General features: G+C 44.4%; 1 long non-coding RNA gene across 1 annotated transcript in view; it reads left to right on the top strand.

The window, feature by feature from the left end:
- LOC142760822 (uncharacterized) overlaps positions 1-23,446 on the top strand; it is a 31,023-nt gene that overhangs the window by 6,185 nt on the left and 1,392 nt on the right. The window contains exons 2-3 of the long non-coding RNA XR_012883417.1: positions 2,378-2,448; positions 18,586-18,709. This is a non-coding gene — a long non-coding RNA (uncharacterized LOC142760822). The remainder of the gene's footprint in view (positions 1-2,377; positions 2,449-18,585; positions 18,710-23,446) is intronic.

Raw genomic sequence — 23,446 nt, 5'->3', positions numbered from 1 at the left:
ACATACCAGATTTGACAAATCTGGCTTGGTCATTAAAGGGAATGTGTTGCCAGCAAAACATTATTTTTTTTTTTTTAGTTAAACAATTAGTGTATAGGTGATTAAACATTGTTCTAATTTTTTTTTTTTTCACGAGTCAGGAAATATTATAAATTGGATTCAATTGGATTCTAATTTATAATATTTCCCATTGCTGGTCACTAGATGTAGCCATTCCCAAAATTGCAGCATTGCATGTGGTAAAGCAACCACATTGCTTTATGCTGCAAAATTGGGTAAAAAGCCCTCACTCTAGTGAGCTCTCAGCATCCCCCCCTCCTTTATCCTGGCTAGTGCCGGGATAAACGAGGGGATTGAACGGTCTAACCTCCTACACTGTGTGTCGCCATTTTTTGAGCTAACACACAGTGTAGTAGGTTTACATACAGTAGTAAACACACACAAACACGAACATACATAGAAATCTCTTACCTGCTCCTGCCGCCGTGGCTCCCTCCGGCCCGTCCGCTCCGTCTGCTGCCGCTGGTCTAAGTGCACAAGTCCGGAAGCCGCGACCGGAAGTAGTAATCTTACTGTCCGGCCGCGACTTCCGGTCCACAGGAAAATGGCGCCGGACGGCGCGCATTTCAAATTGGACTGTGTGGGAGCAGCGCATGCGCCGTTCCCACACAGACGGCGTACACAGAAGTGGATGGAACGGGCCTCGTTCGCAGTCCCTATGGGACTGTAGCTGCCGTATTCCATGTCTGTATGTGTCGTTAATCGACACATACAGAAATGGAAAAAAAAATGGCAGCCCCCATAGGGAAGAAAAAGTGTAAAAATAAGAAAAAATAACACACAAACACACAAATTAATCCAAACGTTTTTAATAAAGCACTAACATCTTTAACATATTAAAAAAATTTTTGTGGTAACACTGTTCCTTTAAAGAGGCTCTGTCACCAGATTTTGCAACCCCTATCTGCTATTGCAGCAGATAGGCGCTGCAATGTAGATAAGAGTAACGTTTTTATTTTAAAAAAACGAGCATTTTTGGCCAAGTTATGACCATTTTTGTATTTATGCAAATGAGGCTTGCTAAAGTCCAGCTGGACGTGTTTAAAGTAAAAGTCCAACTGGGCGTGTATTATGTGTGTACATCGGGGTGTGTTTACTTCTTTTACTAGCTGGGCGTTCTGACGAGAAGTATCATCCACTTCTCTTCAGAACGCCCAGCTTCTGGCAGTGCAGACACACAGCGTGTTCTCGAGAGATCACGCTGTGTCGTCACTCACTTCCTGCCCCAGGTCCTGCATCGTGTCAGACGAGCGAGGACACATCGGCACCAGAGGCTACATTTGATTCTGCAGCAGCATCGGCGTTTGCAGGTAAGTCGATGTAGCTACTTACCTGCAAACGCTGATGCTGCTGCAGAATCAACTATAGCCTCTGGTGCCGATGTGGCCGACACGATGCAGGACCTGGGGCAGGAAGTGAGTGACGTCACAGCGTGATCTCTCGAGAACACGATGTGTGTCTGTGCACTGCCAGAAGCTGGGTGTTAACGAACAGAAGTGGATGATGCTGATTCGTCAGCATCATACACTCCCATTCCTAACGCCCAGCTAGTAAAAGAAGTAAAAACGCCCCGATGTACACACATAATACACGCCCAGTTGTACTTTTACTGTAAACACGCCCAGTTGTACTTTTGCAAGCCTCATTTGCATAAATACAAAAATGGTCATAACTTGGCCAAAAATGCTCGTTTTTTAAAAATAAAACCATTACTGTAATCTACATTGCAGCGCCGATCTGCTGCAATAGCAGATAGGGGTTGCAAAATCTGGTGACAGAGCCTCTTTAAGGTACAAACATGCCCGGTCATTAAGGGGTTAATTGAATGCATCCTTATCCATCTATTTAACACTTACAGCTAGGATACATTTTATTTTTGTTCTACAATGTCCTTCTCTATCCCCAGTACGATATATCTTCTGAATGGCTAACTAACCATGGAACTCACATTGTTCAATTTGCTCAGAAATTTTCTTCCTTGCCTTTTTATTTTGCATGTAACCATTCTTCTGCATAGCAACATTGTCTACCCCATAATTTCTTTTTTCTTTGTATTAAAAAGAAAAAGTTGAATAAAAATCACAGTCAACAAATCCAAATATAGTAGAGGGCGTATAATATATACATGTTTTATAAAATTGGGAACATTTTATTAGTGATTCCATAAATACATGACATACTTGACCTGGACTATTGTAAAAAATAGAAACCGTTGAAAAATGAGAAGTAATGAAACTCTTTTACACTACTGAATATCCTTAGAATTACAGTAATACATTGAAATATTTGACATTCTTATTTGAACTATCTCTCCTAGAAGTAATTTTCAAACGCGGAATGGAAAAGAAACCTCTGTTTACGGGACTTCATAACTCCATTTTTCCAGATGTGAGTGAGGTACATAGGTTTATACCCTTGTGTAAGCTAAATATTTGCCGTAAACAGCTGTATCCAAAAGCAGGTATTTGTTTTAGGTGGGATTAACTGTTCCTGCAGCTGATCCTCTTCCAGGTAGTGCCAGAGGCTGGTTGCTGGGGCACGAGCAGTTGTTGCTGGGTAAATCTATTTTGGTAGTAATATGTCAGCAGTCACACACAAGCAAGTACCCTACATGCAGTAAATAACTGCCTCACCTGCACTTCTCCTGATTTCTAAGGGCGGGTTCACACGTGGCGGAATTTCACTTAAATTCCGCTGCGGACACTCCGCAGCGTTAATCCGCAGCGGTGCCGTTTGTCCATTGACTTACACTTTAATTTAGCAGTGTTCGTTTAGACGAGGCGTAAAATTCCGCTGCGGAGCATAGGCTGCGGAGCGGAATTTGGTGTCCGCAGCATGCTCTGTCTGTTGCGGAGCAGTGGCGGACTCATGGCGGAATTTCTCCATTGACTTCAATGGAGAGTCAAAATTCCGCAATGAAGTCCGCAGATCTTATGTGTGCTGCGGAGCGTATTGTTTTTACTACCATGACATTTCTTCATTCTGGCTGGACCTATGTATTTCTAGGTCTACAGCCAGACTGAGGAAGTCAATGGGGCTCCCGTAATGACGGGAGCGTTGCTAGGAGACGTCTGTAAATAGTCACTGTCCAGGGTGCTGAAAGAGTTAAGCGATCGGCAGTAACTGTTTCTGCACCCGGGACAGTGACTACCGATCTCAATATACATGTATCTGTAAAAAACATATAAGTTCATACTTACCGAGAACTCCCTGCTTCTGTCTCCAGTCCAGCCTCCCAGGATGACGTTTCAGTCTAAGTGACGGCTGCAGCCAATCACAGGCCAAGCACAGGCTGCAGCGGTCACATGGACTGGTGCGTCATCCAGGGAGGTCGGGCTGGATGCCGAAAGAAGGACGCGTCACCAAGACAACGGCCGGTAAGTATGAAATTCTTTTACTTTCCCTAGGGAAAGTGCTGTCCCTTCTCTCTATCCTGCACTGATAGGGAGAAGGGAAGCACTTTTCCCGCAGTCCGCAGCAGCTAGTCCGCATCAATTTTCTGCACATTTTGTGCAGATCCGCAGCAGAATCTGCAACGCAGATTCTGTGCGGCATTGATGCGGACAGTTGCGGAGGAAATCCGCCACGTGTGGTCATGCCCTAACTGTAAAGCAAGGATAGTTTACATAGAAGCATGTTCAGACAATGCTTAGTGTATTGGATGTTTGAGAGTCCTCGTCCTAATGGTAAGGGTATGTGCACACGTAGTGACCAAAAACGTCTGAAAATACAGAGCTGTTTTCAAGGGAAAACAGCCCCTGCTTTTCAGACGTTTTTTGAGCAACTCGCGTTTTTCGCTGCATTTTTCGCGGCGTTTTCGCAGCGTTTTTTACGTCCGTTTTTGGAGCTGTTTTCATTGGAGTCTATGAGAAAACAGCTCCAAAAAGTCCAAAGAAGTGTCCTGCACTTCTTTTTACGAGGCGTAATTTTACGCGTCGTAATTGCCGTACGACGCGTAAAATTACGCGTCGTGGGAACAATACAGCGTTATACCCATAGAAAGTAATGGGCAGATGTTTGACAACGTATTTGAGACGTATTTTCAGACGTAAAACGAGGCAAAAAACGCCTCGTATACGTCTGAAAATAGGTCGTGTGAACCCAGCCTAACCGTTATGGCATTGTTTGCCAGGGTTGTTTTAGTAGGCATGTAAATAAACAGACAGCTTCTCCGAACAGTAAGTTTATATTGAAGAAGTTTACACAACGCGCAGGGTAAATATAAGCTACTCCATGGAGTCTATAGCATACAGGAAGTTTATTCTTTTAGATTGGCTTATCTTTCCTAGTATTATCTGTAGCTTCCATAAGAGATTCAAGAAGAGAGAATGTTTCATTTTCTAGCTTAAAAGAAAAACATCAGCACTGGCATAACAATAAAAGAGCACAAAAATGAAAGCTTCCCAAGTAGATGCTGATGGAGCCTTGTCTATGTCTTGTTTAATATACAGTAACTCCTGTTTGTGTTGTTATTATTATATGGGCCAAAATTATAATACTGAAAGATGGTTCAAAGATGACAACAACCATGGGTAGCCATCACATCTCCTGCTGGGGTTGTCACCTGTACACATTGTCTTATTTCTGTTTAGAATGCAGCTTAGCCAGGCAGCAGAGCTCTTACCTTACTTTCCGTACTCCTGAACTCTCTGCTTTACTTTAAACGGGATGTTCATGAGCGGACAACTGATGACCTATCCACAGGATAGGTCATCGGTATATGATCGATGGGGGTCCGGCACCCGGACCCAGCACCAATCAGCTGCTCTGGCTGCCTCCGGGCACCACACGTCCATGCCGGATGCAGATGGCTCCGGTCACGGAATAGCAGCCGAGCTGCAGTATTGCAACTCTGCTCCTATTCAAGTGAAGAGGAGCAGAGCTGCAGAATTGCTTCTATGTAGTAGTCGGAGCCATCTGCTTCTGACTCAAACTACTGCATACCCTTCAAAACATCCAGCGCCCAAAGGCAGTCGGAGCAGCTGCTCGGTTATGGGTCCGGGTGTCGGACCCGCACAGATTATATACTGATGACCTATCTTGTGGATAGGTCATCAGTTGTCTGGTCGTGGACAACTCCTTTAAGGGTACGTTCACACGCTGCAGTTTTGTTGGAGAAATTTCTGCAACTGAAAATCAGTTCCATCCAATTGAATGAGGTTATCTTCTGCAGCAGTTATATGGATTTTTGCAAGTCCCATTCAGATGGATGAAAATGCTTTTCAGTCGCAGAAATTTATGTGTATCTGACGGCTGGGACCCTTACCGATCACCAGTACAGGGGTCCGTTTCCCCAGCACAAAACCTGCTGCTATGAATGGACCGCAGGTTGGGCATACACCCTTCCGCTCCATTCAAAGTCTATGGTACTGACCTGGAAACTGCCGGCTTACCTTCTTCCCATAGTACCTCCTGCTGCCATCTCTATCACAAGTAAGCGACGCACCCAGCCATCCACATGACATAACATAGAACGTGATTCATTAGACAAGGCCACTTTCTTCCATTGCTTTATCGTCCAGTTCCGACAGGGTTGCCAACCGTCCGCAAAAATGGGTGTAGCGTCCGGCAGAAAAAAGCACCGTCCGAGATTTTTCTGCAGTCTCCCGGAACTTTGCACTGCGCATCTGCCAAAATGTCAAAAGTGATCCTCCGCAGCACCGCTTCGCATTATGACCACCTTCTACTCCTGACGGTGAGTCATGTCAGGCATAGTGGAGAGTGGTAGCGATTGGCTACCGCTCTCCGCACTAAGTACAAGGGAAGGGTGGAGAAGGTTGTGCGGCGCTACTTATAAGGGAAGGGGGGCTGTGTGTGGCTATCTACAAGGGGGCTGTGTGTGGCTATCTACAAGGTGGGGCTGTGTGTGGCTATCTACAAGGGTGGGCTGTGTGTGGCTATTTGCAAAGGGGGCTGTATGTGGCTATCTACAAGGGGGCTGTGTGTGGTGCTATCTACAAGGGGGGAGCTGTGTGGCTATCTACAAGGCGGGCTGTGTGTGGTGTTATCTGCAGGGGGCACAGTTACTGAGGGGGCACTTTTATTGTGTCGAGCACTGAGGGATCATTATTACCATCTGGGGCACTGTGGATTACGAGTTTGTTTAGAGGATGGGGTATAGGTGGGGAGGGTGCTGGAAAAGTGAGAAACCAACATGTCTGTGTGTCAAATTCTGCAGAGATAAGTGATGGCTGGAATATGTCGTCACAGTGGTCTGGGCTGGATTGAGTAAAAAAGAGAAAGTGAACGACTCTAATCAGAGAAAACATCAAGCGGGGCTGTGATTTGTGAGTCACTCTTAGCACACTGCACACTGAACAGGCAACGATTTTATAATGTGTCCGTAAAAATTTTGGTCTGTCCGTGAATTTTAGCTCAGGTGTCCAGAAATTTCTGAAGTGGAGGTTGGCAACCCTGAGTTCAGATGCTCACATGCCCATTGTAGATTTTTTTGGCAGTTGCAGGGGTCACCTGGGGGCACTCAGATATGATGAACCAAATGTAACTGTGTTCTGGTACCTTTCCATCATAGCCAGTGTTAACTTTTTCAGCAGTTTGTGCTACAGTATCTCTTCTGTGGGATTGGACCAGAGGGGATAGCCTTCGCTCCAATGAGTGCATCAAGGAGCCTTGGCCATCCATGACCCTGTTGGTGTTTTGCCAGTTGTCATTCTTTGGACTACTTCTGGTAGATACTAACCAATGAATACCGGGAACACCCCACAAGATCTGCTATTTGGGATATGATCTGACCCAGTCATCTAGTTGTCACAATATGACCCTTGTTTAAAGTTGCTCAGATCCTTACGCTTATCTATTTTCAACCTATCAGCTTTAAGAATTGACTGTTCAGTTGCTGCCTAATATATCCCACCCCTTGATAGGTGACATTGTAATGAGATAATCAATGTTAATCACTTCACCTGTCAGTGCTTTTAATGTTATAGCTGAGCAGTGTAATTTGTACACGTAGCCTCTATGGAGAACACAGTGGTTAAGTACTACAGAGCTGTAGGCATTCCCTGTGCTGCTGTATTGGGGTTACCATACAGCAACATATTATGGAAATCATTTTTTTTTCTAAAGGAGAACACCTCCATAATACGACATTCAATAGAACACGACACAGAAAAAGCTTCTTATGTCTCTGTATGAAATCGGTGGTATCAGAGGTACAGTAAGGCCCTAAGACTTCTATGGGTACCACTTTTCAGTTCTGTACAATTTGGAGATTGTAATGAGGCATAATATGGCCGTATGATTAAGGCCTTAAAAATACAACAGGGCTACTGAAAAAAATCGGTAGTATGCTAATAATAATAGCCACAAGATATCTACCACCAATAATGTCCAGAACAAGATCTTATAATACATTCCTGCCTAAATATATTGAAATAAAAGTAAAAATTAAGTGGATAGTAGGCAGGGTCGTAGCGAAAGACTCATGGGTCCCGGTGCAAAACTTCTTCATGGCCCCCCCAACTTCTCTTCACAGTCATTGGCCGTGGCCCACCCATAACTTTCAGCTGCATCACTGGGTCTAAGTGATGCATCGATGCAGCACTAACAGCCAGGGACTTTGCTAGGGTCTTAAAACATCAGGTGCACAAACCCCAACACATATGTTTGTCCCCCCCAAATCTTTATCTATCTATCTATCTATCTATCTATCTATCTATCTATCTATCTATCTATCTATCTATCTATCTATCTATCTATCTGTATATCTATCTATCTGTAATGACGGGGGTGGGGAGACAGACAAGTGAGCCCTAATCTACCCGCCACTCAGTCCCTGCCTACTTGCAACGACCCGCCCTAGGCGACGGGGTACAACTGGGCGGCGGTCCCTACGCTCAATAAGTGCACGACAGACAAACAGACAAGGGGAGAAAGGGGCAGTTGCCCACGGCAACACTGTGAGCAACAAGAGAAGTGAACAAGCCAAGTCAAACCAGGAGAGTACGAGGTGCCAAACGCAGAGCAGGAGAGTAGTGAACAAGCCGAGTCAAACCAGGAGTGTACGAGGTACCAAACGCAGAGCAGGAGAGTAGTCAGCAAGCCGGGGTCAATATGAAGCAGGGTCAATAGTACAAGAAGCTGCAGCAGGGCCAGGAAACCAAATTAGAAGAAATCACAAGCAAGGAGGAACAGGAAAGGCAGGTATAAATAGACAGAGGGCGGGAGCTAGCTCCGTCTGGCCAGGCTGTGATAGGTTCTCCCACTCCTAAGCCTGCCACCCTGAGTGGTGGAAGATGGAGTCAGTCTCACAGACATAGAAGCAGGTGCAGACTGATTATCTATGGGCGTTAAATATTTGGATGGGTATTACCCCCGTACAATTTATATATAATATATGTCGGAGTAACTCACACTAGGTGTACACCACCGATTGTCAATGTATGATTGAAGGAACAGGGGGAGTAGGAAAAGTAGTGTTTTTCATAGATATAAAAAATAAAAATACTTTATTATTAAATTGTTATTAAAAACAATGTTGGATGTAATTTACGTTGCGCCAAAGTCCCCTAGATTGGCACAATATGACAAATTATGTCTAAATTAAATTGCTCCAATTCTATAGTAGTATATTGATTTATATAGACGACTGACCTCTCAGTGTTGGTGAGAAAACAGTCAATTGCAAGCAAAAAATTATTAATAAGGTTCCTCCAACGGGCTGTAGATAAAGCCCAGCGATGGGGAAACCCCTACATCAATCTTGCTGCAATGGGTTCCATTTACATGCATATAACTGCATAAATTGCATGCACAAATATCCTGTGAGCAGACACGACACAGCAGAGTCGAAACTGCTGCGTGCCAGCAACTACACAGGAGTAGGAAAGGAACAAGCCACAACAAGTGACAGCACTGTTGAATTGCCTAGATAGTGACCTGTGAATGATGTATCAGCAAATACTCTGCCCTGTCAGGCAGTCAATGACTTGCGAATCACAGCTTGTGTGTTATCATGTATGTGTATCTCGGCATAGCAGAGTTGAAACTGCTATGCTGTGACAGCTCTGCAAGGGGGAGTAACAGATCGGCCGTGCTCCCGGACGGGCGGCCACACAGGCAGTGTGCCTGAACAACGAGCTCCAGTGCCTTGCAGGGGTGAGTACTCTGCCTGTCAGGCAGTTAGTATACTGAAGCACAGTTTCTTTATTATTTATTATGTAAGTTGAGCTACCAGGTCATTCACACACACGTGGTGAGGGCTGGGGGAAGGAGAGCCGCTATCAGCTGTCTGTGTACGGACTTTACTCAGACACAGCTCGGCTCCGTTCCCCTGTGCAGAGCAAACTAAGTCAGCTGCCCAGCGTGCAGCCTCGGCAGGCCATTGTCCCTATCCCTAACTAAAGCAGATATTCTGCAGGGTAGATGGTGAATAGAACTGCTAGTAGGCAGTACGGAGCAATATTAAGCATCCAACATTGACAGTGGTATTTAAAAGAACACCCTATGGGCGTTAACCCCGAAGCTGTGCCTGGCAGATCCTTTACAGTACCCCCCTTTTATGAGGGGCCACCAGACCCTTTCTAAGTGGACCTGGTTTACTGGGGAAACGAAGGTGAAACCTCCTGACCAATATCCCAGCGTGAACATCCCGAGCAGGTACCCAAGTCCTCTCCTCAGGCCCTTATCCTCTCCAATGGGCCAGGTACTGGAGGGAGCCTTGGACCATCCTGCTGTCCACAATCTTGGCCACCTCGAATTCTGCCCCCTCAGGGGTGAGAACAGGGACCGGAGGTTTCCTCGAGGGAGCCAAGGACGTGGAGCAGCGTTTAAGGAGGGAGGCATGGAACACGTCGTGTACTCGAAAAGATGGGGCAACTCCAGTCGGAAGGAGACAGGATTGAGGACTTCAATTACCTTGTACGGCCCTATAAACCGGGGAGCAAACTTCTTGGACGGGACCTTAAGGTGTAAATTTTTAGACGATAGCCACACCAGATCCCCGACCATAAACAAGGGGTTAGCAGAACGTTTTCAATCTGCCTGAGTTTTTTGTATGCTCTGGGACACCTCTAGGTTCTTCTGAACCTGAGCACAGACTGTGCACAGTTCCCGATGAACGACCTCTACCTCGGGATTGTTGGAACTACCAGGTGAAACGGAAGAGGACCGTGGATTAAACCCAAAATTACAGAAAAAGGGGGAGACCCCTGACGAGTTACTGACCCGGTTATTAAGGGAGAATTCGGCGAGGGGAATGAATGAGACCCAATCATATTGACAGTCAGAGATAAAACACCTTAAATATTGTTCTAGAGACTGATTAGTCCTCTCAGTTTGGCCATTAGTTTCAGGATGGAAGGCAGAGGAGAAGGACAGATCAATCTCCAACTTTTTACAGAAGGCACTCCAAAACAATGAAACAAATTGTACCCCTCTATCAGAAACAATATTGACAGTGACCCCATGGAGACGCAGCATGTGTTTGACAAACAAGGTAGCTAACGTCTTAGCATTGGGTAGTTTCTTGAGGGGCACAAAATGGCACATCTTACTGAAGCGGTCTACTACAACCCACACCACTGACTTGCCTTGAGATGGAGGCAAATCGGTGATAAAATCCATGGAGATATGGGTCCAAGGTCTCTGGGGAATGGACAAAGAACATAGCAAGCCCGCTGGTCGGGACCTGGGAGTCTTGGACCTAGAACAAACTTCACAAGCGGCGACGTAGGCCTTAACGTCTTTAGGCAACCCAGGCCACAAATATTTTCTGGCAATGAGGTGCTTGGTACCCAGGATGCCTGGATGGCCAGATAGTGCAGAGTCATGATTTTCCCTAAGTACCCTTAGCCGGAATTGCAGGGGAACAAACAGCTTGTCCTCAGGAAGGTTCCCGGGAGCTGAACCTTGATCAGCCGCAATTTCAGAGACTAAATCAGAATCAATAGCGGAAATGATTATACCTGGAGGCAAAATACAAGCAGGATCTTCCTCCGAAGGAGGGCTGGCCATGAAGCTACGTGACAGTGCATCAGCCTTAACATTTTTAGACCCAGCCCTATAAATAACCACAAAGTTGAATCTGGTAAAAAATAACGCCCAACGAGCTTGTCTCGGGTTTAGCCTCCGGGCAGATTCTAGGAAAACCAGATTCTTGTGGTCGGTAAGGACCGTTACCTGGTGCCAAGCCCCCTCCAGGAAGTGGTGCCACTCTTCAAATGCCTATTTAATGGCTAAGAGTTCGCGGTTGCCAATATCATAGTTACTCTCAGTGGGTGAAAACTTCCTGGAGAAGTAGGCACAGAGACGGAGATGGGTGAGGGACCTGGTACCCTGGGACAAGACAGCCCCCACTCCCACCTCGGACGCATCAACCTCCACGATAAATGGCTCCATTTAGTTGGGCTGAACCAGCACCGGGGCCGAGATAAAGCACTTCTTAAGGACCTCAAAAGCCTGGACAGCCTCAGGAGGCCAGTGGAGGAGATCAGCACCTTTGCGAGTGAGATCCGTAAGAGGCTTAGCAATGACCGAGAAGTTATCAATAAACCTCCTGTAATAATTAGCGAACCCCAGGAAGCACTGTAACGCCTTCAGGGAGGCAGGTTGGACCCATTCCGCCACAGCCTGGACCTTGGCAGGGTTCATGCGGAATTCATGAGGAGTGAGGATTTGGCCCAAAAATGGTATCTCCTGCACCCCAAACACACATTTTTCGGTCTTCGCAAACAGTTTGTTTTCTCGAAGGACCTGGAGCACCTTCCTGACATGCTCAATGTGGAAGGACCAGTCCTTGGAAAACACAAGTATGTCATCAAGGTACACTACAAGAAATACCCCCAGGTAGTCTCTTAAAATCTCATTTATGAAATTCTGGAAGACCGCGGGAGCATTACACAACCCAAAGGGCATGACGAGGTATTCAAAATGACCTTCAGGCATGTTAAATGCAGTCTTCCACTCATCCCCCTCTTTGATGCGGAGACGGTTATAAGCCCCCCGTAGATCAAACTTAGAGAACCATTGGGCCCCCTGAACCTGATTAAAGAGATCAGGAGTCAGAGGAAGTGGATACTGGTTCCTTACAGTGACCTTATTCAAGCTTCGGTAGTCAATGCATGGCCTAAGACCACCATCCTTCTTCCCTACGAAGAAGAAGCCAGCACCTACCGGAGAAGTAGAGGGGCGAATGTAACCCTTGGCCAGGCATTCCTGGATATACTCTCTCATGGCTTCACGTTCGGGACAAGAGAGATTAAATATCCTACCCTTAGGGAGCTTAGCTCCTGGTACCAAATTGATTGCGCAATCATATTCTCTATGAGGAGGTAACACTTCGGAGGCCTCCTTAGAGAAAACATCGGCGAACTCCTGAACAAACTCAGGTAGCGTGTTCACCTCCTCAGGGGGAGAAATAGAATTAACAGAAAAACATGACGTCAAGCATTCATTACCCCACTTGGTAAGGTCCCCAGAATTCCAGTCAAACGTGGGATTATGCAACTGCAACCAGGGAAGGCCTAAAACCAAATCGGACGATAATCCCTGCATTAACAGTACAGAGCACTGCTCCAAATGCATGGAGCCAACAAGGAGTTCAAAAACAGGGGTATGCTGTGTAAAATAACCATTAGCAAGAGGAGTGGAGTCGATACCCACTACCGGGACAGGTTTAGGCAAATTAATCAAAGGCATAGCTAGAGACATAGCAAATTCCACAGACATGATATTAGCAGAAGACCCTGAATCCACGAAGGCACTGCCGGTAGCAGACCTATCACCAAAAGAGACCTGAAAGTGAAGCAAGATTTTATTACGTTTCATATTTACGGGAAATACCTGTGCGCCCAAGTGACCTCCCCGATGATCACTTAGGCGCGGAAGTTCTCCGGCTGCATTCTTACGCTTAGGACAGTTGTTCACTTGATGCTTGTCTTCCCCACAGTAGAAGCAGAGACCCTTCTTCCTGCGGAAATCTCTACGTTGTTGGGGGGACACGGAGGCCCTGAGTTGCTTAGGTACCTCTGAGTCTTCCGGGGAGGAACGAAGCAACGGAACCTCGGGAGGCATCATGGGGGAGTCAGAGGAGAAAACATCAAGACGTTCAAGTCGTCGTTCCCTGAGACGTCGGTCAAGTCGTACCGCTAAAGCCATAACCTGGTCTAGGGAGTCAGAACAGGGATAACTAACTAGCAGGTCTTTCAGGGCGTTCGACAGACCCAACCTAAACTGGCACCTTAAGGCAGGGTCATTCCACCGAGAAGCTACGCACCACTTCCTAAAGTCAGAGCAATACTCCTCAACAGGTCTCTTACCCTGACGTAAGGTCACCAGCTGACTCTCGGCAAAAGCATTCTTGTCAGTCTCGTCATAGATGAGTCCGAGAGCAGAAAAGAAAAGATCAACGGAGGAAAGTTCAGGGGCGTCAGGAGCCAAGGAGAAGGCCCATTCTTGGGGCCCTTCCTGGAGCCGGGACATAATTATACCCACCCGCTGGCTCTCAGAACCTGAGGAGTGGGGCTTTAAACGAAAATAGAGCCTACAACTCTCCCGAAAGGAGATAAAAGTCTTCCGGTCCCCTGAGAACCGGTCGGCCAACTTGATGTGGGGTTCAAGAGGTGAGGTGAGGGGGACTACCATGGTAGCATCAGGCTGGTTGACCCTCTGAGCCAGGGCCTGGACCTGTAGGGAGAGACCCTGGATTTGCTGAGCCAGGGTCTCAAGGGGGTCCATAGTGGTGTCAGGGACCAGGGTAGACTAGGTATGGGCTTGTGATTATGTAATGACGGGGGTGGGGAGACAGACAAGTGAGCCCTAATCTACCCGCCACTCAGTCCCTGCCTACTTGCAACGACCCGCCCTAGGCGACGGGGTGCAACTGGGCAACGGTCCCTACGCTCAATAAGTGCACGACAGACAAACATACAAGGGTACACAGAGCTAGGGGGAGAAAGGGGCAGTTGCCCACGGCAACACCGTGAGCAACAAGAGAAGTGAACAAGCCGAGTCAAACCAGGAGAGTACGAGGTGCTAAACGCAGAGCAGGAGAGTAGTGAACAAGCCGAGTCAAACCAGGAGTGTACGAGGTACCAAACGCAGAGCAGGAGAGTAGTCAGCAAGCGGGGGTCAATATGAAGCAAGGACAATAGTACAAGAAGCTGCAGCAGGGCCAGGAAACCAAATGAGAAGAAATCACAAGCAAGGAGGAAAAGGAAAGGCAGGTATAAATAGACAGAGGGCGGGAGCCAGCTCCGTCTGGCCAGGCTGTGATAGGTTCTCTCACTCCTAAGCCTGCCACCCTGAGTGGTGGAAGATGGAGTCAGTCTCACAGACATAGAAGCAGGTGCAGAGTGATTATCTATGGGCGTTAACCCCGAAGCTGTGCCTGGCAGATCCTTTACACTATCTATCTATCTATCTATCTATCTATCTATCTATCTATCTATCTATCTATCTATCTATCTATCTATCTATCTATCTATCTATCTATCTATCTATCTATCTATGACTCCTATAGTGACGTCACTGAATCAGATTAAACACATTGGCTCAGCAGACATTATCACACCTGATAGTATTAGATACACTAGCTCAGCAGACAGTAGTACACAATAGGCTTAGATACATCGACTCAGCAGACAGTATTACACATGATAGGTTTAGAAACATTAGCTCAGCAGACAGTATTACACATGATAGGCTTTGATACAGGGCCTTAGCAAGCAGTATCAAACATGATAGGCCTATACACCAGGTCCCCAGCAGTCAGTAACACACATAGATATATTGCCCCAGCAAAAAGTTAAACAAATGATAGGCTTAGATACATGGCCACAGTTTACTACGTAGGCCCCAGTTACTACAGTAACTTTGGGCAGGTGTTGTGCAAGGGGACCTTGGGCACACTTGGCTTCAGGGCCCGGGCGCAACAGCAACTGCTGCGACCCCTATAGTTACTGAGGGGACTGTACGCCACTGATAGTAGGATATATTAGTGATAGTCCTCAGTAATGTGTAATATATTTGTAGGAATCCTCTGAACAATGTAATATTCTAGTGATAATGCCCAGGTTTATAGACAGTAATAAATTTATATGAAATGGGATTTTGTCAATTTGTACTGATTATAAATATATTGATAATAATGTATAACACATAACCTGCTCTATATTTCTCATTATTTTTACCATGTTTCCACTGATACAGCTGCAATATTTACTTTTCTTGATGCACTTGTTAAATTGTAAATGAACACAGACAGATTCAGTAGAAATTTGACATACTGGAAATATTTAGAAAGCCAATTTATCTTTACCACTGTTTCCGGGGCTGCCCCTTTATCCCCCAGTTCTGGAATATAGTTGAAACCTTTTCACTACAACACTTAGTAATTTTGTAAAGCTCTCTCCTGCTTGGACATTTTTTGGTATTTTGGATACAGACGCTCCTCCATGCGCTTCCAATGCAAAAAAAAATGCATTTTATCATTTCTAGTGCAGCCAGTAAGATCATCCTACAAGACTGGCTTTCGCCTCAGGCCCCACCCTTAAAATTGTTTTTGGAAAAACTTTCCCATATTTTCAGGATGGACTGGGTATAAAGAAATAAAAGTTAAAAAAATGATTTTCCTTATGGGAAACATTTATTGACACGCTCCCGCCCAGGATCAAACAAAAACGACTTTCAATATACCACATGGTATCTTGACCAATCAGTAGCTGGCGCTCCACCAATCACCTTATGATAAACGGTTTTGTAATCACCTAAACTACGCTACTCTGATGAATGAGCCTTTTCGCTCACCTGTAAGTGCCTCGCGTGTCTTCCTTCATGTGCTAAACCTTCTTTCCCTCGCTCCCCTATGGTTGATATACAGTATATCTAAATGGTACACAGTACTCTTCTCTGTACTGTTTATATTGTGAGTATACATACATTATTCTGATTTACCATTGTACCGCTCATGTTTGGACTTATCCGTTATGATGCTCTTACTGTTTGAGATATTTTGACTGAGTATCTGATGTGTAAGTGTTCGACATCAATATCGATTTATGTCTTACCTACCCTTTCTGCTCCCCTTCCCTTCCCTCTTCCGTACCCTCGTTATATTAAAAGCTTTGTTAAAATTAAATAAAAACATTTTGGAAAAAAAAATCAAAAATAAAGCCAATTTTGTAGGTGTTATAAATTATAATGTACTGTCCCGCAGACCAACGGCTTCTCGAATCCCTTAACTGACCTGTGACTTGCTGTTGAGATTCTACTGGAAATTAAGGGATTACCGACTGAAATGATCTTACACCATGTGTCTCATTGACATCAACGGTCACTAAGCCTGTCATGTGTATCTAGCCTTTCACTATATGTCTCTGCCTATATCCCAGAACTACTCATTATAGTATCTTTCATTTCTTCTACTGATTATTTGTTAGGTTTACTTTTATGCTTGATTTATATGAATCGTCATACTCAGTACATCATTTACTGAAATATACTTTTAGGCAGCCCTTCAGAAGTAGGGTAGTATGAAATTCATGTACAAGATAGTTACATACATACATAGTTAGTACGGCTGAAAAAAGACACATGTCCATCAAGTTCAACCAAGGGAAGGGAAAAGGGAAGGAAACATTTCTACACATAGGAGCTAATATTTTTTTGTTCTAGGAAATTATCTAACCCTTTTTTAAAGCCATCTACTGTCCCTGCTGTGACCAGCTCCTGCGGTAGGCTATTCCATAGATTCACAGTTCTCACGGTAAAGAAGCCTTGTCGCCTCTGCAGCTTGAACCTTTTTTTCTCCACACGGAGGGAGTGCCCCCTTGTTTTTTGAGGGGGTTTTACAAAGATCAGGATTTCACCATATTTTTTGTATGTGCCATTAATATATTTATATAAGTTAATCATGTCCCCCCTTAGTCGTCTTTTTTCAAGGCTAAATAGGTTTAATTCTTTCAATCTTTCCTCATAACTTAAATTCTCCATGCCCCTAATTAGATTCGTTGCTCTTCTTTGTATTTTTTCCAACTCCAGGGCATCCTTTCTATGAACTGGAGCCCAGAACTGAACTGCATATTCTAGATGAGGCCTCACTAATGCTTTGTAAAGTGGTAATATTACATCCCTGTCCCGTGAGTCCATGCCTCTTTTAATACACGACAATATCCTGCTGGCCTTTGAAGCAGCTGATTGACACTGCATGCTGTTATTGAGTTTATGATTTACAAGTACACCCAGATCCTTCTCAACAAGTGAATCCACCAGTGTAGCTCCCCCTAGGACATATGATGCATGCAGGTTGTTGGTACCCAGATGCATAACTTTACATTTATCTACATTAAACTTCATTTGCCAAGTGGACGCCCAAACACTTAGTTTGTTTAAATCTGCCTGCAATTCATGAACATCTTCCATAGACTGAACTATATTACATAGCTTGGTGTCATCTGCAAAAATAGAAATAGTGCTATTAATCCCATCTTCTATATCATTAATAAATAAGTTGAATAATAGTGGTCCCAGCACTGAACCCTGGGGTACACCACTTATAACTGGGGACCATTCAGAGTAGGAATCATTGACCACAACCCTCTGGATACGGTCCTTGAGCCAATTCTCAATCCGATTACAAACTATATTTTCTAAACCTATAGTCCTTAATTTACCCATTAGGCATCTATGAGGGACAGTGTCAAATGCCTTTGCAAAGTCCAAAAACACTAAATCCACAGCGGCCCCTCTGTCTAGACTTCTGCTCACCGCTTCATAAAAACAGATTAGGTTAGTTTGACAACTTCTGTCCTTAGTAAAACCGTGCTGGCTGTCACTTATAATGCTATTTATTGTCACATAATCCTGTATATAGTCCCTCAATAGCCCCTCAAACATTTTCCCCACGATGGCTGTTAAGCTTACTGGTCTATAATTACCCGGGGAAGACCTAGCGCCCTTTTTGAAAATAGGCACCACATTTGCGCTGCGCCAGTCCCTTGGCACTATACCAGTCACTAGAGATTCTCTGAATATTATGAAAAGGGGGACAGAAATAACTGAACTAAGCTCTTTAAGAATTCTAGGGTGTAACCCATCTGGTCCCGGGGCCTTGTGCACATTTATTTTATTTAATTTAGCTTGGACCATATCTACATTCATCCAATTCAGTATATCAACTGATATATTAACAGCACTGTCACCGGCTACATCAGCTGCTCTTTCTTCTGTTGTATATACAGAGCTAAAGAACCCATTTAGTAACTCTGCCTTCTCTTGATCCCCTGTGATCAACTCCCCATTACCATTATCTAGGGGTCCTACATGTTCAGACCTTGGCTTTTTAGGATTTATATACTTGAAGAATTTTTTTGGATTTGTTTTACTATCCTTGGCCACCTGCCTTTCAGGTGGCCAAATATAAATAATTTTATAAGTTATTATACTTTTATATGTTCACACAAAATTGTATTCATTAAATGGATATTTTTCTCTAACTTTTCCCTAAAACAGTTCTCCATTTTAATACATTGATTAAATAATGCTGCCTTATTCTTTTTCTGTTCTCAGCGTCCAGCAATACATGAACTGGTCTCATTGGCCAGTTGTTGAGTGATCAATATCACAGGGAGATTTTCAACCACCTACCAATAAATTTGCCAAAGGACGGACCACTCCATAAGACAGAACTCAGGTGAATCATCCAGTGTATTACCCTATCCAAAGTGGTTTTCCGAAACGTTTACATTGGTTGCCTATCCTTACAATGTTTGATTGTTGTGAGTGCGACCTCCAGTATCTCTTAGCACAATGAAGGGGTAACATCGCTCCAGAGATTGCCACGTCCCTGGTACTGCAGCTTTTCCTATTCTGTTCAATTCCATTGAATTCAAGTTGCAGTACCCTGTACTACTTCCGTAACACAGCATCAGATACAGCATGCCATGATTTATTTTCTGTTAGAATCTGACAGATAAAACCTCTGCAATCCTTCATATGAAATCGGAGGCAAACAAAAAACAGCCTCTGAATGCAGGCGTTTTTGGAGCTGAATTCAAAAGCGTTTTTGGTGTTTGCATACAATGTGTATTTGATATATATGGATTTTGAAGCGTATTTTTGTTGTGGGAATAGAAAATCGCCTCAAGAAGTGACATGCTATTTACTAGAGAAACGCAACTCAATATTTATTGCCCAGATTCTGCAGTTTTTAGAAATATTCCACACGTTGCTCTAGTGTGCTAATGGACTGAAGCACTGGCCTCAGAAGCAAAGGAGCCCCTAGTGGATTTTGGGTCCTTTTTTATTAGATTAGATTTTAGGCACCATGTCAGGTTTGAAGAGGTCTTGTGATGCCAAAACAAACGAAACACCCCAAAAAAGTCCCTATTTTGGAAACTATACCCCTCAAGGAATTTAACTAGGGGTGTAATGAGCATTTTGACCCCACAGGTGTTTCATAGATTTTATTAGAATTTGGACGTGAAAATATATTTTTTTTAATTTTTCCAATAAGACGTTTTAGCTAAAAAAAAACAATTTCCACAAGGAATAAAGAAGAAAAAGCCCGCCAACATTTGTAAAGCAACTTCTCCAGAGTATGTAAATACCCCAGATGTGGTCATAAACTGCTGTTTCGGCACACGGCAGGGCTTAAAATAGAAAGCGCCACATTTGGCTTTTGGAGTGCATATTTTGCTGTTTTGGTTTCTTGGCACCATGTCGCTTTTACAAAGCCCCTGTGGGACCAAAACAGTGAAAACTCCTCAAAAGTGACCCCATTTGGAAAACTACACCCATTAGGCCCGGGTGGGTACACCTATTACCCACCCGGGCAGGGCCTAATGGGCAGAGAGCAAGAGGCCATTGTTAGGCTTCCTGTAGCCATAGTAGCCGTTGGCAGCCCTGTGATGGCATCACAGGGCTGTCAATTTCCTACAAACCACCAAGATACAGCTATCGCTTTCGATCGCTGCATCTAAGGATTTAATGGCAGGGATCGAAGCTAGCTCTGGTCCCTGCCAGTACAGCAGGGTGCCAGCTGTAACATATTTTTAGGTCCCGCCTCCGGCTCAGCTCCTGAGACCGCACTATCACCGTAACATAAATGTACTGCGCTTTGCAGGAACACCTTATATATACGGCGGATGTAGGGAATGGGTTAATGAACAATTGTGTAACTGTGCATGTAACATTTAAACTAACAGTATGATGTAAACATGTTTATACAGTTAGGTCCAGAATTATTTGGACAGTGACACAAGTTTTGGCATTTTAGCTGTTTTCCAAAACATATTGAATATACAGTTATATAATCAATATGGGCTTAAAGTGCAAACTTTTAGCTTTAATTTGATGGTATTCACATCCTAATTTGAGGAAGGGTTTAGGAATTACAGCTCTTTAATATGTAGCTGCCTCTTTTTCAAGGGACCAAAGGTAATTGGACAATTATCTCAAAAGCTATTTAATGGGCTGCATGGGCTATTCCCTTGTTAATCCATTATCAATTAATCTGGTAAAAGTTTAGGAGTTGATTCCAGGTGTGGCATTTGCATTTGGAAGCTGTTGCTGTGAACCCACAACATGAGGTCAAAGGAGATCTCAATGCAAGTGAAACGGACCATCGTTAGGCTTAAAGAGGCTCTGTCACCAGATTTTGCAGCCCCTATCTGCTATTGCAGCAGATAGGCGCTGCAATGTAGATTACAGTAACGTTTTTATTTTTAAAAAACGAGCATTTTTGGCCAAGTTATGACAATTTTCGTATTTATGCAAATGAGGCTTGCAAAAGTACAACTGGGCGTGTTGAAAAGTAAAAGTACAACTGGGCGTGTATTATGTGCGTACATCGGGGCGTGTTTACTACTATTACTAGCTGGGCGTTGTGTATAGAAGTGTCATCCACTTCTCTTCACAACGCCCAGCTTCTGGCAGTGCAGCACTGTGACGTCACTCACAGGTCCTGCATCGTGTCGGCACCAGAGGCTACACTTGATTCTGCAGCAGCATCAGCATTTGCAGGTAAGTAGCTACATCGACTTACCTGCAAACACCGATGCTGCTGCAGAATCATCTGTAGCCTCTGGTGCCGACACGATGCAGGACCTGTGAGTGACGTCACAGATCTGCACTGCCAGAAGCTGGGCGTTGTGAAGAGAAGTGGATGATACTTCTATACACAACGCCCAGCTAGTAAAAGTAGTAAACACGCCCCGATGTACGCACATAATACACGCCCAGTTGTACGTTTACTTTTCAACACGCCCAGTTGTACTTTTGCAAGCCTCATTTGCATAAATACGAAAATGGTCATAACTTGGCCAAAAATGCTCGTTTTTTAAAAATAAAAACGTTACTGTAATCTACATTGCAGCGCCGATCTGCTGCAATAGCAGATAGGGGTTGCAAAATCTGGTGACAGAGCCTCTTTAAATAAAAAATGAAGAAATCCATTAGAGAGATAGCACAAATGTTAGGAGTGGCCAAATCAACAGTTTGGTACATTCTTGAAAAAAAAGAGCGCACTAGTGATCTTGTGATCTCCAAAAGGCCTGGACGTCCACGGAAGACAACAGTGGTGGATGATTGCAGAATTCTTTCCATGGTGAAGAAAACCCCTTCACAACATCTACCCAAGTGAAGAACACTCTCCTGGAAGTAGGTGTATCTGTATCTAAGTCTATTATAAAGAGAAGACTTCATGGGAGCAAATATAGAGGCTTCACCACAAGATGCAAACCATTAATCAGCCTCAAAAATAGAAAGGCCAGATTAGACTTTGCCAAACAACATCTAAAGAAGCCAGCCCAGTTCTGGAACAGCATTCTTTGGACATATGAAACTAAGATAAACCTGTACCAGAATGATGGGAGGAAGAAAGTATGGAGAAGGCTTGGAATGGCTCATGATACAAAGCCCACCACATCCTCTGTAAAACATGGTGGAAGTAGTGTGATGGCATGGGCATGCATGGCTCCCAAAGGCACTGGGTCACTAGTTCTTATTGATGATGTGACTGAAGACAGAAGCATCCGGATGAATTATGAAGTGTTCAGGGATATACTTTCTGCTCAAATTCAACCAAATGCATCAAGGTTGATTGGACGTCGCCTCACAGTACAGATGGACAATGACCCAAAACATACTGTGAAAGCAACCCAGGAGTTTATTAAGGCAAAGAAGTGGAATATTCTGCAATGGCCAAGTCAATCTCAACCCGATCAAGCATGCATTTCACTTGCTTAAGACAAAACTTAAGGCAGAAAGACCCACAAACAAGCAACAACTGAAGACAACTGTTAGGAAAACACCTGTTCCCTTAAGGTCGCTATGACAACCTTTCTATCTTCTGGGCAGTTCTTCTTTTACCTTGAACCTATCTCTCTTCTCTGTCCTTCTGCCAATCAGCTGTGGGGTTGTAGTTATACCTGTATTTTCCCACCTGCCTTTGCTTGTGAATTTTCCTATCTCCCGATTCCTGATCAAGCTCCTGATTGCTCCTGCACTTCTGTTTTCTGGACCTGGTGTATACTGACCTCGGCTTGTGTCTCGTTAAACCTCTGCTTACCGATTTTGATTATCCGCTGCCTACTGGTTTTGACCGTGGCTTGTCTGATTACCCCTACTCTGTTTCTGGACTTTCAGTTAACCTATTGTCTGTCTGGTTTCCAGCTCAGGTTTCCCTGCATTTCACCTCTTTTCCTAAACTACACTCTGTTCTGGGAGTTCTAAGCAGCAAAGTGCATCCCACCTTGCGGTCGGCTCTGGCGAACACCTTAGAGTGATTACAGATTTGAGGTTGCAGGTTTACGTGCATGCTCTTTCCCGGCAGACTCCAGCAGCCTTGAGGTATCGCTCCACTTGCAATTCCATAACAACAGCTGCCGTAAAGGCCTGGTAAAGCATCACAAAGGAGGAAACCCAGCGTTTGGTGATGTCCATAGGTTCCAGACTTCAGGCAATCATTATTTATGGTAATGTAGATTTGTCCAATTACTTTTGAGCCCCTGAAATGAGGAGGTTGTGTCGAAAAATGGTTGCAATTCCTAAACGTTTCACAGGATATTTTTGTTCAACCTCTTGAATTAAACCTGATATTCTACACTTCAATTGCATCTCAGTTGTTTAATTTCAAATCCAATGTGGTGGCAGCAGAGCCCGAATCATGAAGATTGTGTCACTGTCCAAATAATTCTGGACCTAACTGTATGTCCATTGTGTCTGTAATTTTACTTAATAATAACATTAAAAATTATAAACAGTGGAGCCTTACAGATTTCTATGTGTTCTGTATTACAACTTTGTGCAAATCGGATCTTATATGGAGCTGTAATATAGCTGTGCGCATGAGCCCGAACAGTCACACCCAAGTCAGTCCAACTAACAACAAGGCTTTCAGACAATTCTAACATTGAACCCGGCTCTAGTG

This window comes from Rhinoderma darwinii, chromosome 4, assembly GCF_050947455.1.
Source record: "Rhinoderma darwinii isolate aRhiDar2 chromosome 4, aRhiDar2.hap1, whole genome shotgun sequence".
Taxonomy (NCBI): domain Eukaryota; kingdom Metazoa; phylum Chordata; class Amphibia; order Anura; family Rhinodermatidae; genus Rhinoderma; species Rhinoderma darwinii.
This window is presented reverse-complemented; position numbering and strand designations above follow the sequence as displayed.